The sequence below is a fragment of the Anas acuta genome, chromosome 7 (genome assembly GCF_963932015.1).
Source record: "Anas acuta chromosome 7, bAnaAcu1.1, whole genome shotgun sequence".
NCBI classification, from domain to species: Eukaryota; Metazoa; Chordata; class Aves; order Anseriformes; family Anatidae; genus Anas; species Anas acuta.
The window spans coordinates 4,482,730-4,498,207 of NC_088985.1; the positions used below are offsets into that span (position 1 = coordinate 4,482,730).

The 15,478-nt window shown below is 51.7% G+C and overlaps 1 long non-coding RNA gene across 7 annotated transcripts in view; it reads left to right on the forward strand.

Moving 5' to 3' along the window:
- Window positions 1–2,278: 2,278 nt before the first annotated feature.
- LOC137859808 (uncharacterized) overlaps window positions 2,279–15,478 on the forward strand; it is a 31,847-nt gene continuing 18,647 nt past the window's right edge. For 4 of the 7 annotated variants that reach the window (XR_011098568.1, XR_011098558.1, XR_011098563.1 and 1 more), the window contains exons 1-5: window positions 2,279–2,572; window positions 7,511–7,686; window positions 8,793–9,037; window positions 9,668–9,812; window positions 11,276–15,419. This is a non-coding gene — a long non-coding RNA (uncharacterized lncRNA). The remainder of the gene's footprint in view (window positions 2,573–7,510; window positions 7,687–8,792; window positions 9,038–9,667; window positions 9,813–11,275; window positions 15,420–15,478) is intronic. The other 3 variants (XR_011098560.1, XR_011098569.1, XR_011098567.1) reach the window with 2 other exon arrangements.

The window sequence follows — 15,478 nt, forward strand, 5'->3', positions numbered from 1 at the left end:
GGCTCTCGGATAACACCGATTTATTCTGTTAGGCTGTTAAGGGCTGCGAGTTCTGCCTGTTTATTACCGGGATGTTTTCATCTCGAAACACACACTGCTTTTGATGAGGTCTTCAAGGAATGCTACTTCTGCAAACGCGGCGATGTAGCATAAACACCCAAGCAGACATTGCCTATCTCCTTGGCTACCCACGCCAGTCAGGAGGAGGAATCCTTCCACCATCAGAGGTGTCCCTGCACCATCAGATGCTCGTGCGGCTTTCTTTTGTGCCTGCCTCATTAGCAGTAATAAATAAACGCCCCCCAGAAAGAAGCAAAACAATCCCGTCCTGCACAGAGGAGGCTGTAGGTGGTGTGAAAAGGAGTGGGGATGGAGAGGGGAGGATGCGGACGCTGTTTGTTTCAGTGGGAAGAAGTTAGGAAGGGATGAAACAGCCTTTTTTAAAGCATCCAGCTCATTTATTTAGTTATTTTTACTAAAGTATCCAGCTGCTGCCGTGGTTTTTGCTTTCAGGATAGGGATGAGCACACAGCCTCCTCCCCAAAAAGGATGGATAACCCTCGCAGCTCCTTCCCCTCTTCCTCTGCTCACCCGAAGGGCAGCGATGGTAACCCTGGTCGGTGGAAAGGTTTGTGGACACACGTGTGTGGCAGCCCTTCAGGATGCCAGGGCTGATTTGCCTTGATGTTGTGCTTGTTTTTGCCCTGTTCTTCGGCTTCCCGAGGACCACTTCTGCAACGCTGCGTCTGCTCTGAGCAGATGCAATCAACCCCCTGTCTTGCCCCGTATGGTTACTGCAAATGGAAGGAGCAGCTCAGGGATGTTTCGAGTGCCGAGCCTGGCTTGTGCAGCAAATACTCGGGGCTGGATATCGGCCCCGTGGAGCTGAGCAGGTGAAACCAGCTGAGGCTCGTCCCTGTGGCACTGGATGTGCTCCAGCAGGGACGTCAGCTACATTAGCAGAGAGGAGCCCACTTTGTGCGTGGATCTGCTGAGCCTCCCACCACCTGCTCATCAGGGATGTCTTGATTTAAGCCAGGAGAAGGACCAGGAGGGTTATTTTCCTGGCTCTGGGGCTGAACACCTCAAGAGCTTTCTTCGCGGCCAGATTTTGCCCTTCAAAGCTGGAGCAGCAATCTCTTTTCTGTTCTCATTTCAGCAGGTTGTTCAGGACCGGGTGGTGACAAACAGGTCCCTAAATAACCCTGCCTTCAGCAATGGCATTGCTGTTCCATGGAGAAGAGAAAGAAATGGTTATAGCAGGGCTTTTCTGCAGCACATTTCTTGCAGGAGCTGAGCTGGTTTGGAGGTCCTGAGGAGGGGAAATATGAGAGCAACCCCCTTGCCAATAGGTCTGAATTTGCCCCACTGCAAAACCCTTAAAGCTTCACAGATTAAAGGGTGAAAAAACCACAGGCCTGGACTCCTAGCAAAGGCTGGGGGACGCAGAGCCCCCCAGTTTGTGTGATGGGGGACTTCTCCACGAAATAAGGCTGCAGAAGGGGGAGCACGGCGTAACGGTGGAGCTGGGTTCATTTGTCAAACCCCTCTCTGCTTCTGCACTTAGGGAAGCGAAATCATAATTGGGAGCAAAGCTGAGGTTAATCTGTGCTGAGAACATGATATTATTAAAAGAAGGGGCATGGAGGGGAAGCACAGAGCTTTGGTGGCTCATTTTATTTTCAGCTTTATCTTTGATGGTCACTGGCGCCAGAAAATAACACTTGTCTTCATTGAATGAGGGGATGTGTAAGGAGGAGTCCTTGTCTGGGGAAGAGCTGCTGGTGGGACCCTCGACACCCTTTTCACACCAGTCTCCAGGTGCCAAAGCCCCTGAAAAGGGAACGTGGTGTCAGCTAGCATCAGTGGTACAAAATTGCCCTCTGTCCTCCTTCTGAGCCCAGCTCCCTGCCGAGATGTCCCCAAACACGTTGGGTTTCCTTCCCCGAGGAGCATGGCCAACATCACGGCCAACATCTCCCTCTTGGTGGCTCTCATGGACATCTGCTTGTTCTAGTGCAGGTCTTCGCTGAACCTAATCACACCAAAATAATTTTGGCAAGGCTGGGATGTGGTGATGCTTGTGGTTTGGGCTGTGCTCGCACCAAGCTGACGAAGGGATTCCCAGGCACAGGTTAACGAGCTGTGATGCCACGGAACCCCCCGGCAGAATTATAGGGCTGTAACTCAGCTGCCACGATTGGGTTCTCCATACGCAGGGGCACCTGTCAGGAATTTATTACTAATGTATTTTTATACCAGGCCTGGTAACACACGTAAGTAAAGAAGGGCTCCAGCTGTCTCTAGTGACTTCTTAATCATCTAAGGACGCGTTCAGCTAAAAGCTCCACACCTGAGGTGACAAACACCCAGCCCATTGGTGGGAGCCACTTTGCCTGATGTATTTATGGGAGCTGCATGGCTTATTCTGCTGCTTCTTGCATTTCTTCATGAGGAAAAAAAAAAAAAAAAAAGCTTTCTATTCTTTACGGCTGTAAAGAAAACCTTTCTGGAGCACAGCAATGCCTTTCCTGAGTCAGCTGCTTGTCACTTTGCATTTAGCGCATCCCAGGTAGGTGCTCGGGTGCCACGAGCAATGATGGTGTTGGATACAGATGTTTTCTGCCTGGGTGATGAGAATTCTTTGTATGTTATTTTTTTTAATGTCAGTTAATTCTCTTATGAAAAGAACAGAGGCCCTGTCGTGCCCAGAGCTGGGGTAGCCCAAGTGAAGCTGCTTTATCAGACACCCAGGCTGTGAGGGCTCAGGTCTGCCTGCCCAAAAAATGCCCCAGGAAGTCTTGGTTTGCTTTGGGCATGTGCTGGTGTTGCTGTGGAGCAGTGTTACTGATTTTTTTTTTGGAGGCAAACTGCTGAAACGGCTCTTCTCAGTATGGATTTGAGTTGGTTTGGATTTGAGAGAGCTGTCGGCAAGCTGACAGCACAGGGAGGTCCTCTGCCGACCCCTTCTCCTGGCGTCTCCAAAGTCCAGGCAAATTGTGCGTGTAGAGCCTGGCTGTAGGTTTTACCTCTCCATCAGGCATCGCAGCAGCTCCTGGGAGCTCTGAGAGCCTCCTGCTCAGCCCGGGGGCAGGTTAAGCTTGGTTTTCCTTGGGAATGTCTCTTGATACCTTTTACGGTTTAGTATTTGTCTATGGCGAAGCATCTTCCTTTCATGCTAAATGCGTGCCTATTATATGCATGGCTTATTTCCAGGTTCCTAGAGGAGGTTAGAGGCTTGCTTCATCTGTAGCAGGGAGGAATCTGTGTCTGCAGCCTCTCTCAAATCAGGAGGTTTCCAGCATTCAGTGACTTCAAACCCAGCACCTTAAGAGCTGTTTTTTTTTCTGTGCCTCCTGGTTGATGCGGCTAGAGGTGATGTGTGCAGGCTACAGGCACGAGCAGATTCAAGGCCAGAGGAACATTTTTGGAAGGGCATTGTAGGTTGTGTGTGTTTGCTTTTTGCTGGTGGTGGTGATGTTTGTTTGGCTTTCGCTAGGGAAGGCATTTATCTCTGGGTTTTAGAAGCGACCTCCTGCAGTCATCCTGTGGATTCAGGAATCTTCTCCCACTGTCAGCAATTTCACCGTGTCGTAAGAGCTTAATTTCCCACTCTAGAGATTGGTTTATTAAACATGCTTGTCACCTCTGGGCACGAGCTTCAGGGGCCCTGCTGAAAGAAGACAAATGTGGAGGGGGAAGAAAGTACAGAAGAACAAACCCAAACCCCAGTAGGTCCCAGATTTCCCCAAAACATCCTGGTTTATTTGGTTTATTCTGAAGCCAGGGCACTCTGCATCTTTGCCAAGCCCATCTGCGCTCTTTGGGATGGAGGTGGGCAGCACTGCCTTGGTCCGAGGTGCTGCCCTGCTCCTTGCAGCATCCCCGATGGGTTTGCAGGACCGGGGTGCGCTCGTGCCTCTGCGGCGGGCGCGCAGCAGGCGAGGCAGGCAGCACGTCGCCCTTCATCATCTTGATCAAACCTCCTGCTGGGAGCAGCACGGCCTTCAAACGCCAGGTTAAATGAAGCGGGAAGGTTGTTGTTTCAGGAAGGACCGGTGAGTAGTGCTGGGGGTCCCCGAGGAGGCGCTCAGCAGCCCCGGTGTGAGGGACCCGCTGGGAAGCATGGGGCTGGTTGCGCTCCCTCCTTGCTCGTCCGAGGGCTTGGGAGATAAATGTCGGATGTGAATGACTAGGCTGTGGGCAGCCAGTGGAGAAAATCAATTAAAATACCAAGCGGCTTAGAAACAGGAGCTTTAATTACTACATAGACAGGTCTTAAAAGGCGAAAGAAGGCATTGCCCGTGAGCCAGACCTTGCCTACCCTTGGGGTTTTTATCCCAGTGGTCTCAGGACGTCTGTGGGGCACGTTGCCTGCGTGCACAAGAAGAACAGCCAGCCAGACCTCCACTGCTCAGGACAAGGTCTTGCATCCCGTGCCATGCAGGGTGAGCTGTGGGTGTCTGTGCTCACCTCTGGACATCCCCCTGCATGACTGCAGAGCACAAGCCGTGGGGGGCTTGGTGGGGCTCCGGTGGTGACCACATCTCCTCCCCTGTCGCAGCACGCCGGCACCATTTGCAGTGCCATTGCACAACCAAACCAGCATGCTAATAATACCCCGAGTGTGGAAAGCACAGAACAAAGCACTGATGAAATCACCGCAGGCTTTCCAGAAGCCTGTCCGCATCGGTGTCAGGCACAGGGTGAAAGAAGGCTTGGTGGGAGCCAGCCAGGGGATGCTCTTTCTTCTCCCACCCTGGTGGAAGAGGTTCAGGAGGCAAGGATGCTGTGCAGGACGTGCTGCTGTCTGCCAAGGGAACAAACTAAGCTATTTTTAAGTTTTAATGTAACTTGGGGGGGAAGAGAAGGGAAAGATAAGCCCTGCTTTGTGCTCTGTATCAAAAGCTTGGACGCACCGACTTCCAGCTCTTCTTTCCAGGGGTTCCCAGCAAGCGATTCCAAATCTTCCTGTAAATCTCCACTCCGCTGCCGCCCCAAAAGAAGGCGGGAGGATTTGGGATTTAAACCCCTGTTGTTTGGAGGAAAATTAAAAAAAGGGATCTGCCTGGAAAAAGTGGAGGAGGCGTCCCCTGCCCACAGGGAGGAAGAGATTTAAAAATATTCCCCGTTGACAACAAGATGAGTTATTGCAGTCCCTAAGCTGCCGGGATGGGGCCGAGCTAAAAGCCTACGCCGTGCAGTGGGGGAGTTACTGGGGCTATGGCGAAGCCAGACTGGGGGAGCTGGAAGGGATGAGTGCTTTTGTCTGCTAAATGCCGTGCTGTCAGCTCTTGCTGCTCTTGGGAGAGCCTTGCAGCATCTGGTGGTGCTTCCTACGATGCTCCCTGCTTTCGCTTTTCCTTTCTGAAGAAAGTTTCCAGGCTTGAGGCTGCCAAAAATGTCCCGGAGGCAACAAGCTGAGCTCACCCCAGGGCTTAGAAATGGGAAAGAGGAGCAGTGAGAACCCATTCTTTAAAGAAAATTTTAAATATAGCACTTTATTTTGGGGAGGGGGAAGATGCATTGCTTCTGTGGAGCTGGTGCCACCGTGGGGTGGTAGGGACAGGACAGGGCCCCCTCCTGGGTCTGTTACTGGGATTTTGGGGTGTGTAATGCTACGGGAGGCAGGAAGGACCCACTTGTGGCTGTGGGCTGTCTCTCTTGCATTTTGGTGCTCTCCTTTGGGGTCAAGCTGCCCTGGGATGGCCGTGGGGACCGGCCCAGGACATGGGCGTGATGCATGAACGCCGGCTAATGGCGCTTCCCCCATGGTAAAGCCAAGAGATGACATTGCAGAAACAGTCTAGGTCAAAATAAATTGCTTTCTGGCATTCTGAGATTATCTAAACCCTTCCTTTTCCCAGGATGAAAAGGAACAAAGACTCAGCTCTGCTCCGGAAAGAGCCTGGGATACCATTTCTGTGAGCCACGAGAGCTTATTAGGGGAGAGGGTAAACAAAGAGATTTGGGGTTAATTTGCTCAGGAGGGGGAACGAGGGAAGAACAAGATGCTGTTTTTTTTAAAGCCTGCCACTTCTCCTGTCAATAACAGCAGGCTGCTGGTTGGGGCTGTCGCAGGCAGCGGTGTCTTTTCAGCGTATTGACGGGCAGCCCTCGGTGGTTTCTCTAACTGCACATCGATTTCACATGGACTCGTTTCCAGCCCCCCCGACTGAAGCCGTGGCGGTGCTGCTGTGTCACCTCGAGCCCACCCTGGCCACCTCTTGAGGCCGTCCCCAGGGTTTTTTTCCCCTATGCAAGGAGCCCTGGGGCTTTTTCCCACCCCGAGGCTGTGCTGATGCTGCTGTTCCCCGCTCGCCCTCCCTCGCATCTGGTGCTGCTCCTGTCGTCTGCTCGGCAGCAGATGCCTCTGCACCTTCTGAGGCAGAGGATGCCGGGTGTTTTCGGAGCTGGCAGGCTCCCAGCCCTCCCCAGACCCCCTGTCCTGGGAGGATACGTCTGTTTGCAGCACTCGAGCTGCTGGCAGCTGTCGGTACTGCTGGTGGTGGGACCAGTCCCAGCTGCCGGTGCCGACCCCATCCTTGGCACCCAGTGCTCTTCTGTGGGGTGGCTGCTGCTTTTGGAAGGGGGAAAAACAATGAGGAAGCCTAGATTTAAGAAACAAAAAGCTCTCTTTCTTTGCTTAAGTGACCACGTGCTTAAGCCCTTTTCACACAAGGGGTTAGGTTGGAAGGGACCTCTGGAGCTCGTCTGGTTGTTGCTCCCTTCTTGCTGCGCTGACGTCTCCTCCAGGTTAGGTGTGCATGGCTGAGGAAGGTCTGCTCCAGAGTTGAGTGCTGAGCCTCCACAGCTGGGGATTTTCCTCTAAAGTCTCCTAAAATCCTCATTTCCTCATTCCTCTTGCAGACAGGTATCCCTGAAGCTTCCCCAACTTTGCTCTAGCACGGAGAACTTTGCTCGGGAGGGCTCCAAAGTCAGAGGTGCATACAGGGAGAAAATCAAATATATATTTTGAAATATTACGGGTTTCAAATGCTTGAAAGTGGGCTATAGTGGAAACTCTTCTTTCCAAAATGCATGGAGTTCCACGTTGATGCCATCTGCAGAGAGCCGTGGTGTGAGGGGAGAGTTTCGTGCTCTGAGCTTCCAGGGGATGGACAGAAAAAGTGTCCCTTTTCTCCCTGAGCTCACTTTGGTGAGCTCTTCCTCCTGCTGGGGAAATAAAGATAGATCTGCAGCTGAAAGATAAATCCTAAGGCTTTTAGCAGAATTGTTTCCTGCTGGGGGCCTGGCAAGAGCAGCTCAGGGGGCTGCTGGAAACAAAACCCTGCTGGGGGACTAAATCTGAAAGGCACCTGGCTGGGCACTGAGAGCATCCTGGTCCTCACCCCGAGTAAGAGCGAGATCTTCTCTAGAAAACATTGGCGTGGGCCAAGAGCATGAAAGCAGAAGTCTAAGCCAACTAACAGCCATGTAATTACAACCCCTCCCCTCCTCCTCGCTGCTGGCTTCCCCGTGTAATTTCCTTTTAATTTTTGCTTAATAGGCATGCGTGAGGGATGAGCGGCTCGGCGCGCCGCTTGCCCTCGTGGTGTCGGTGGCTGGAAGCAAAGGAAACCCTGGCTGTGCTCCATCCATCCCTGGCTCCAGCAGGGTGCTGCAGCCCACCGGAGCTCTGGTGTGAAATCTTGCCCAGCCACGCTGTGCTTTCCCACTTCCAAGGTGCGTGTCAGAATGGGAGGCATTAAATTAAACCAGCACTCGGGCTCTGTTTCAGTTCCCAGGCATGCACGTCGTATCGCTGCGCTGCTCTGTGTGCTGTCTGATAACAGCAGCACCCACTGGCTAGGCTTGGCCTGCGGGACAATATGCAAAAAAAAAAAAAAAATTAAAAAATCAGAAAAATAAAAAACAGGAGCCTGGTAAATGCAGTTTCAGGTGTCTCGGCCTCTTTAGTCCCTCTGACACCCTGGCTGCCATGCAATTAATTCTGCAGAGAGCCCTCCAAAATGTCTGATTGAGTTGTTTTTCCCCTGGAAACTGCAGGAAATGAGGGCTGGGAGCTGCTCTGGCTGCATGCTCAGCAGCTTCACCCATGTTTTCTGATGGGCCCCGCAGTTTGACTTACCTTGGAGCCGGCAGCAAGACCCAGAGCAGGGCTGTGGAGGTGCACGAGGGACCCGAAGGAAGGTGGAAGATCCTTCTGTGGGCCTCCCTTTAGGGTGGACGGATGCAGGGTTGTGCAGGTGCTGTCCCCACCACATGGGGAGGCTCGATGGGTGCTCAGCTCCGTGCACAGCAGCTCCCAAGGAGAGCAGCAGGAGCGCAGGGTTTGCGCGCCAAGCATCTGAAGCATCCTCCCCACCGCAGCGCCCTTTGCAGAGCCTTTCCCCCAACACGCTTGCGAGGTAATTAGATAACTGCCACGAGCAGATCCGTGCGCTTAATAAGCATGCTAATTGGTATTGACCAACATGTGGCAGGCACTTCGTCAAGTGCCAATTAGAAGTGCCTAAGAAGCGCTCGAGAAACGAGTGGCCAGTGATTAGACCTCGGGGTGGGGATGCGCACGCTGCTGGATAACCAGGACAAGAGCCATCTGACTCCAAAAAAAAATACTTTTCCTACCCAAAACAGCGCACGTGGGCTGGGCACCGTGCCGCTGGGAAGCTGCTGCCCACATCTGCAGGTGTTTGGCCGTGGGTGCCCGGCACCCCAAGGCTGATTCCTGCTGCACGTCTGCAGCAGCCTCCCTGGAGCGGCTCCGATGTTCTCACTGGCCTGGCTTGCTTTATTTATTGCCACCGTTAATTAATTTTTTTGGATAGGAAGGACAAGTCCCCTGAGACCGTCTGCGCGCTGGAGACCATTACTGCATTGGTGTCTGAAAGCTCCAGCACACAAAAAGCCCTGGCTGCTGTCAGCTGGGCGCAATTAATTAACCGGCCCTGCTCAGGAACTGCAGCCCCGTGTGGCTGTGTCATAGTGGCTCTGGTCCGTTTGGCACCGGGACACCCAAAAAAGGGGCTCAGCTCAGAGGCATGGGGCTGCCGGGACCCCTGAGCTACACCAGGTACACCAATTCCTCCCCAAAAGAGGGTTAGGGTTAAGGTTATGTGTGACACCCCTATGTGTCCTCCGGGAGAGGGTAGGTAGATTTGAGCCCAAATTCAGCCTCTGCATCCTTTTTTATCACAGCAGAAGAGAGCAACTCCTGCTTTCCCCAGTCTGTGCCACTATTTTGGTGCACGCACTTGGTCCTGGAGTGAAAGGGCAACCCCAAGGAGCAGAGCTGTTTGGTTTTGTGTGCCACCAGGAGCCCATCGCTCAGCAGTGCGGAGACATAATCTCACTCACATTGATTTTTGTGTGTGTATATATAAAATACATACACAAACATGTACCTGGAGACAGATGCGCTGCTGAAGGTGCAAAATCCCAACTCCTGGAAGGACAAACTCCCCTTTCCTCCAGGCTTCTTTTTAAGCCTGAACAAAGAAAGGAGCACGCAGGGATGTGATGTGGTGCTGGCAGGTCTGTGACACGGGGCTCCTGTCCCCACGCCGTGACAAAAGCCAGCCCCAGCAGTGATACAGGAGTGTGGGGCTTCAGCAGGTGGCTCCTGCGTTCCTGTGTCAAGTTCAGGGTGCCAGGTGAGGGGATCGGGACAAGGCAGTCTGTAACCTCTTATTCTCTCTCCAAGGCACTCTGGCAGGGTCTGAGGCTTCTCCCCCCCAGTGATTATTTAAGTCAAGCAGGCTCCCCGAGCCCACCCAGCAGGGCATCAGCCAAAAAATCCAGGCTTCAGGAGGAGCAGGAAGAGCTCCAGCCCCGTTAACCTTCAGGAGGTGAGTTGTGCCTCGTCCCCACCCCGTCGCTCACGGTGCCCAGCCTCCCCAAAGCACCGCTCGCTGTTATTGCTCCTTCCCTCCCTGGGATAGACGGAGTGGGAAGAGAAAAAACCCCAGCAAATTAGGCCGAGCAGTTTATCTGACAGGCCAGCGCTCTCCTGAATAAAGGAACAAACCGGGTTTGTCTTGTGGCCAGGGTGACACCGTGCCACAAAAGAAGAGCAGGGAGAAGTTAATTAAACTCTAAAGAAGCCATTTGTTAGAGGAGGAAAGTAAGACGTGGCTGTTCTTCAATACTGCAGGAAGGTTCATTATAGAGGGAAAACATTCTTCAGCAGTTAATAAACTATTTTCTGCGACCTAGCTTTGAGAAATGGTTAAGGGAGCGTCCATGGCTCACTTTAATGTGCAGTTTTGCAAGGTATCCATGGCCCGTTGGCTCCAACGGTTTAGAAAAGGGCCGTCTCCAAAAACTGGGGAGCTTGGTGGGTGGGGAGCTGCATGCAGAGCCCCTGCTGCCTCGTTTTTGCTTTGCCCAAGTGTACAACTGCCACGAGGTCTCGGTTGTGCTCCTGGCTGTGTGCTGGGAGCCCTTTTGGGGTGAGTTTTTTACCGGCTGGAGCACATCTGGAATGCTTCTTCCAGATGTGCTGGCAAGGACAGCCTTGGCTTGCAGAGGGCTGACGCTTGAAACCCTTCCTTGCCACAGGATGCACATATATATAATTTAAAACCACGGCCAAACATGATTTGGGGTGATGCATTTTCCCATTTTTTTGGGAGGACGCTGCCTGTAGAAGAAGCTCGTGTGCTTGCTGGCACCCCAGAGCATCAATCCGGCTGCAGCTCCCTGAGTCTGGAGAGCGGTGTGGTGCTCCAGTGGGCTGGTGATTAAAATGGCTCTGCAGCTACCGTGCTGCCCCAACATCACATTGCCCCAGTTCTCCTCTCTGACATAAATCATATTTTGGGAGATGTCACCAGCAGAGTCCCAAGGGAGCCCGTGCTGGCACCTTGCTTTCTGGTCTCCTCAGAAAGGACCTGGCTGCAGGTCTGGGGAAGAAAAGAAATAACAGCCTGTGCTGGCAACGCTGAGTTAATACCAAAAAGATTAAAATACAGCCAGCCTCCAAGAACGGGGAGAGGACCTTCTGATACTTAGTGACTGGGTAATAAAAGGGCGGATGAAATTCAAGGCTGCTAAATGAAAAACAATGCACAGGGGGAAAATCATTCTGACTTCGCACACAGAGCAGTGGGCTCTGAGCTGGCTGTTGCTGCTTGGGGAAGAGATCGTGGAGTTATGCTGGAAATATCTATCAAAGTGACAGCTCGTGCTCTGTGGTAGTCCAAAAAAACAAATATAATGATAGGAGTTACGGGGAGGTAAGAGAGAGTGAAATGGGGAATGCTACTCTGCTGTGTCTTAACTAATTTGTGAGTGGGTCCTGCCTTCCCAGCCCCAAAAAAGGACGGGGAGAAGCCTAGAAAATCATCCACGGATGGCTGGGATTGACCATAAATTAGGGATGGGCATGAAATCACGGATATCGTGGAGCTGAAGAACTGGAGACGATCGCTCAGCTGAAGAAACACGCAGTGCTGGGAGTCAGGATGAGCGAGAGAGGCTACCAAGAGGCGAGAGAAACAAAATCTTTCTTGGATGCAATATCCCTCAGCCCCGGGAGGTGACACGTCGGGCCTCGGCCCAGTCCGGCTGCCGGAAAGAATCTGCCCGGCGTCGCCTTTTGCAGCCAGCAGCCAGCCTGAGATTCACTGCCACCACTTACCGAGGGATAATGAAACATTTCCGGAGACAGCAGTAAATCTCTCCTGCCACGGCGCTCACCAGCGCCTCTTCGATCTGGGAAAAAAGGTTTTTAAAACTCAGCAAAGTGGGAGTTACGATGCCGCCGTGCCCATCGCACTGTTTTTGGGGTGAGTGGTGTGATGGGGCCCAAAAATGGGTGCTGGAGGTGAGGTCGAGGTCTGGATGCAGACCTCGAGGTCATGGCTGTTCCTGGGGCCATCAAATCTCCGGGCTCAAAGGGATGATGCTCATTTCTTCCATCCTTGGGGCTGCAGTGAATACGAGTCCTAAGAAAGTCTGAATAATATGGGGGATGCGAATAGTCGTGTTGAGAGAGGTCCTGGGGTTGGGAGGATGCTCAGGAGAGGAGAAGAGCTGGCTGAGAGCCTTGGGATGGCCACCCTGGGACAAAACACCCTTAGTATGTCCTGGTTGGAAGCATGGCAGAGGGCTGGTGATCATCACCGTGTTATATTGATGCCCAGCAGAGCCTGGACAATAAAATTTCAGTCCCCCAGCAGCACGAGAGGAGGGGGGGAAAGTGCAGCGAGGAGTGGTGGGGGAGAAGGGGACATCAGATGGCAGCAATCAACAGAAAAGCTCAACTTAATGGGATCAGCCCTTGTTTTGTTCATATTATCAGCACCTCGGGAGTGTGCCTTGTCTAATTAAATCCTCTGGTCTCCAAAGCACCCAGCTGAGGTCTGTGGCCCAGCAGCAACTGCTTGTGTTAGCCCTTGCAGTTTGGGGGCAGGCAGAGGAACGTGGGGCTCCCTGTGCAGCCACTTTTGGCCCGATAGCTTTCCCTAAGCCTGGTTTCAACTGGTTTGGCTCTCCTTTGGTGGAGAGGGAGGGCTTGGTGGATTTTGGCATCTTAAGGCTGAGGACTTCTCCTCCAGATGTTGCTGTGCCATTATTTTTGTTTGCGTTGCGACGCATTTAATGCACGGTCTGCTCGAGCCGTAGAGGCTGGGAATGGTTATTTCTAGAAGCCTTAATCCTGCTTTGGAAAGAGCAGCCTCTTCCACAAAGCACTCTCATCTTCCCAAATCCTCGTGTATCCTGAACACATCCAAGCGCACCGTGCAGTTTTCCTGCTGCTGTGCTGGAGCCAAGCTTGGGTCTCCCTGCTGCTGCGTGACCATGAATTTGCTGGCCTGGGGGGGAAAACATTTCCTTCTGTCTCCATCCGTGGCTTGCTTGGCCTTTTGAACAAGGCAGGAAGAAAGGGAGAGCTCAATTTATGCTCTCAGTCTCACTCAGCAGTTTATATGCCTTTGGTAAAGTTGTGATTGTTATCAAGGCTATCGAAGCCTCCAGAGTCTGAAAATCAAGGTGAAAGCTTGCTTTCATGGATTATTTCCAGTCACTTTTCTTCTGGCTCTGCTAAAAATAACACAGGAATGGCTTTCTTAGAGCTTTCCTATTCCCTCCTGGCCAGAACGGAGAAGGTCAGGAGCCTGAAAGTGAAAAAATAGAGGGGGGAAGGAGTCACGGCAAACTTCTCACGTGCAGGGCTGTGGATGAAATTGCTCACTGTTGTTGCTTTGATCTGAACCTGATTAACTTTCCCCTGCCTCCTCGCAGCTCGTTTGTGCTCCTAAGGTTATTGTTTTCCAGGCTTAGCACGCAGGAAATTTTTGGACTTGTGGGGTGTTTGGGTCCGCCTGGAGCAGCTAACTTGTGTTTTCATCCATTTTCCTTTGGAAAGCTACTTGGGAACATCCCCTGAGCTGGAGGCTGGGCTGACAACTCTGCGTTTTAGCACCCTGCTCCCAAACCTGAGGGCGACAGGGAAGCCACACCTCGGTGTCACGATATATCCCTGTTTGGTTTGCAGGTGAGACCTCCCACCACTGGCCATGGCACAGGCACGGGGCCAGCTTGCTCTGAGTCCTCTGGCAATATAAAGCTCTTCAGCTGCATTTATGGTGCCTGGCTTGCTAAGCTTAGACAGGCTTTATGTAAGAAAAAGCCTTTTTTTTTTTTTTTTTTTTTTTTTTTTTTTTTTTTTTAGGTGCTACGTTGCATTTTCATTTGTTACAATAGCTTTGCCTTGCAGGAGCTCTGGGTTTTGTTAATTGCTGGCTCGGCGTCTAAATTTGACTCTGGTTTGTTGTATCTTTATTGTCTGAAGTGTTTCCACATGATCTAACACGAGATAGCTGCTCCACATGAGATAACAGTGTTATCTCGAAGTACGTGCACAGCCAGGAGAGGAGAACTCTTTTAGGGCACGTGGAAATGGCAAAATAGCAGTTTCTTCCCGGAAAGAAAAAAATAAAAGGAAAAATAAGAAGCTAACCAGGAGTGGGAAGGCATTGAAGCTAAAAATACAGATTTTTACCCCGTACAGAACTAAGGTTTTACCCCATACAGAACTCAGCCAGCTGCAAGTCCTTGAATTGTGACGCCTTCAAGCAAGGGGCTAATGGTGTTTTTTAACCCCCAGACCAGCTCAAGCAGTCACTGGGCTGCTTGTTATAAATAATAAAAAGAAATAATTGGGGTAATGAATAACAAAACCACGAGGAGCGAACCTCAAGTACCTCCGTTTGTGCACAAGGGCCCTCTTTTGTGTGCAGAAATGGGGATCTGCCTCTCCCCAGCCCCAGAGTTTTATAGGTGTGATGGGTTTAGGTGCTTTTTCCCTTGCTCACATCTCCCTGGAGCTGTTTGCAACCTGCGTGTGCCGTAGCCAGGAGAGCTGGCAGCATTTGACCCACTCTAAATCCATTGACAAAGCTTTAAGAGAAAAGGGAAAAAAAAATACGAAAACAACAAACCGATGCTTTTTGTTCCAGAAACTTTTCTGCCACCAATTAAGCCCAGAATTGAATATGACCAGCCAGGTAGAAAAATGAAATAAAGAAGGGGTTTGCTCGCTGTTGCTGCTTTCTTCTGCATTTTTCTCCTGGCGCAGGCGGGCTGCCAGCACTGATGTGTTGCTGGCTGTGTCAGCAAGGGTCAGGCACGCTTTTTTTTTTCCATCTTCCGTCAGCTGCTTGGCCACAGTCACCTCCCCGTGTCACCTCTTCTCCCGTGTCCTTTGAAGGCCAGCAGCATCACCTTTTCGAAAGGAAACGTAAAGCTAACACCGTTCCCAGGCTTTGCTGGAGCAGGAGGGGGCACAGATCACCTGCACTACGCTGTGCCAACATTTGCAAGGGTGAGGCTGGAGGCACCAGCATTGCTCATGCTCTGCCAAAAAACCATCCCTGGTCCATTTCCTACCAGCAGGGAGTCCAAGTGCCTGCGAATGTGGCTGTTTGCTCTCTGGCTTTGTGCTATAACAGCATCGTGGGCCCCTCTCCTTCCCCTCCCCAATTTTCCAGGTGATCCACCTGGACCTGCCCATGGAGCTGGGGCAGGTGTGCGAATAATTTGGTGCTGTGTCTTGGTGGATCGCCATCTAGGGCTCCAAATCTCAGCTCACTTCTGCTCCTCGGGCCCCCTTTTTGCTGGCTCTGTTCTCCAAAGTTTTGCTCTGTGCTGGAGGAGGACACGAGGACACAAAACTCTGCTCCTGGGGAAGGGCTTCCTGGGAGCGCTGGGCTTTGTGCAAGAAAAAGAGACTGTTTTTTTTTCCCCAGTTGAATAAATCAATATTGAATGTGTCCTACCTTCCTTTTATTTTCTTGGTCCATCGCCAGGAAACAAGAGACAGATGTATTTTTTTTTTTGAGGGCAAAGCAGGCAGCAGTTAGCCATGGAAATACTATTGGCTGCTCCCTGCGTCGGAGATAACTCTCTGTGAGATGCTGGCTCAGATTCTTCCTTCCCCCCATCCACAGGTGAGACCAACTTCAGAACTTAAATCCAATACAAAAAGGCAGAGAGGGAAATGTTTAAT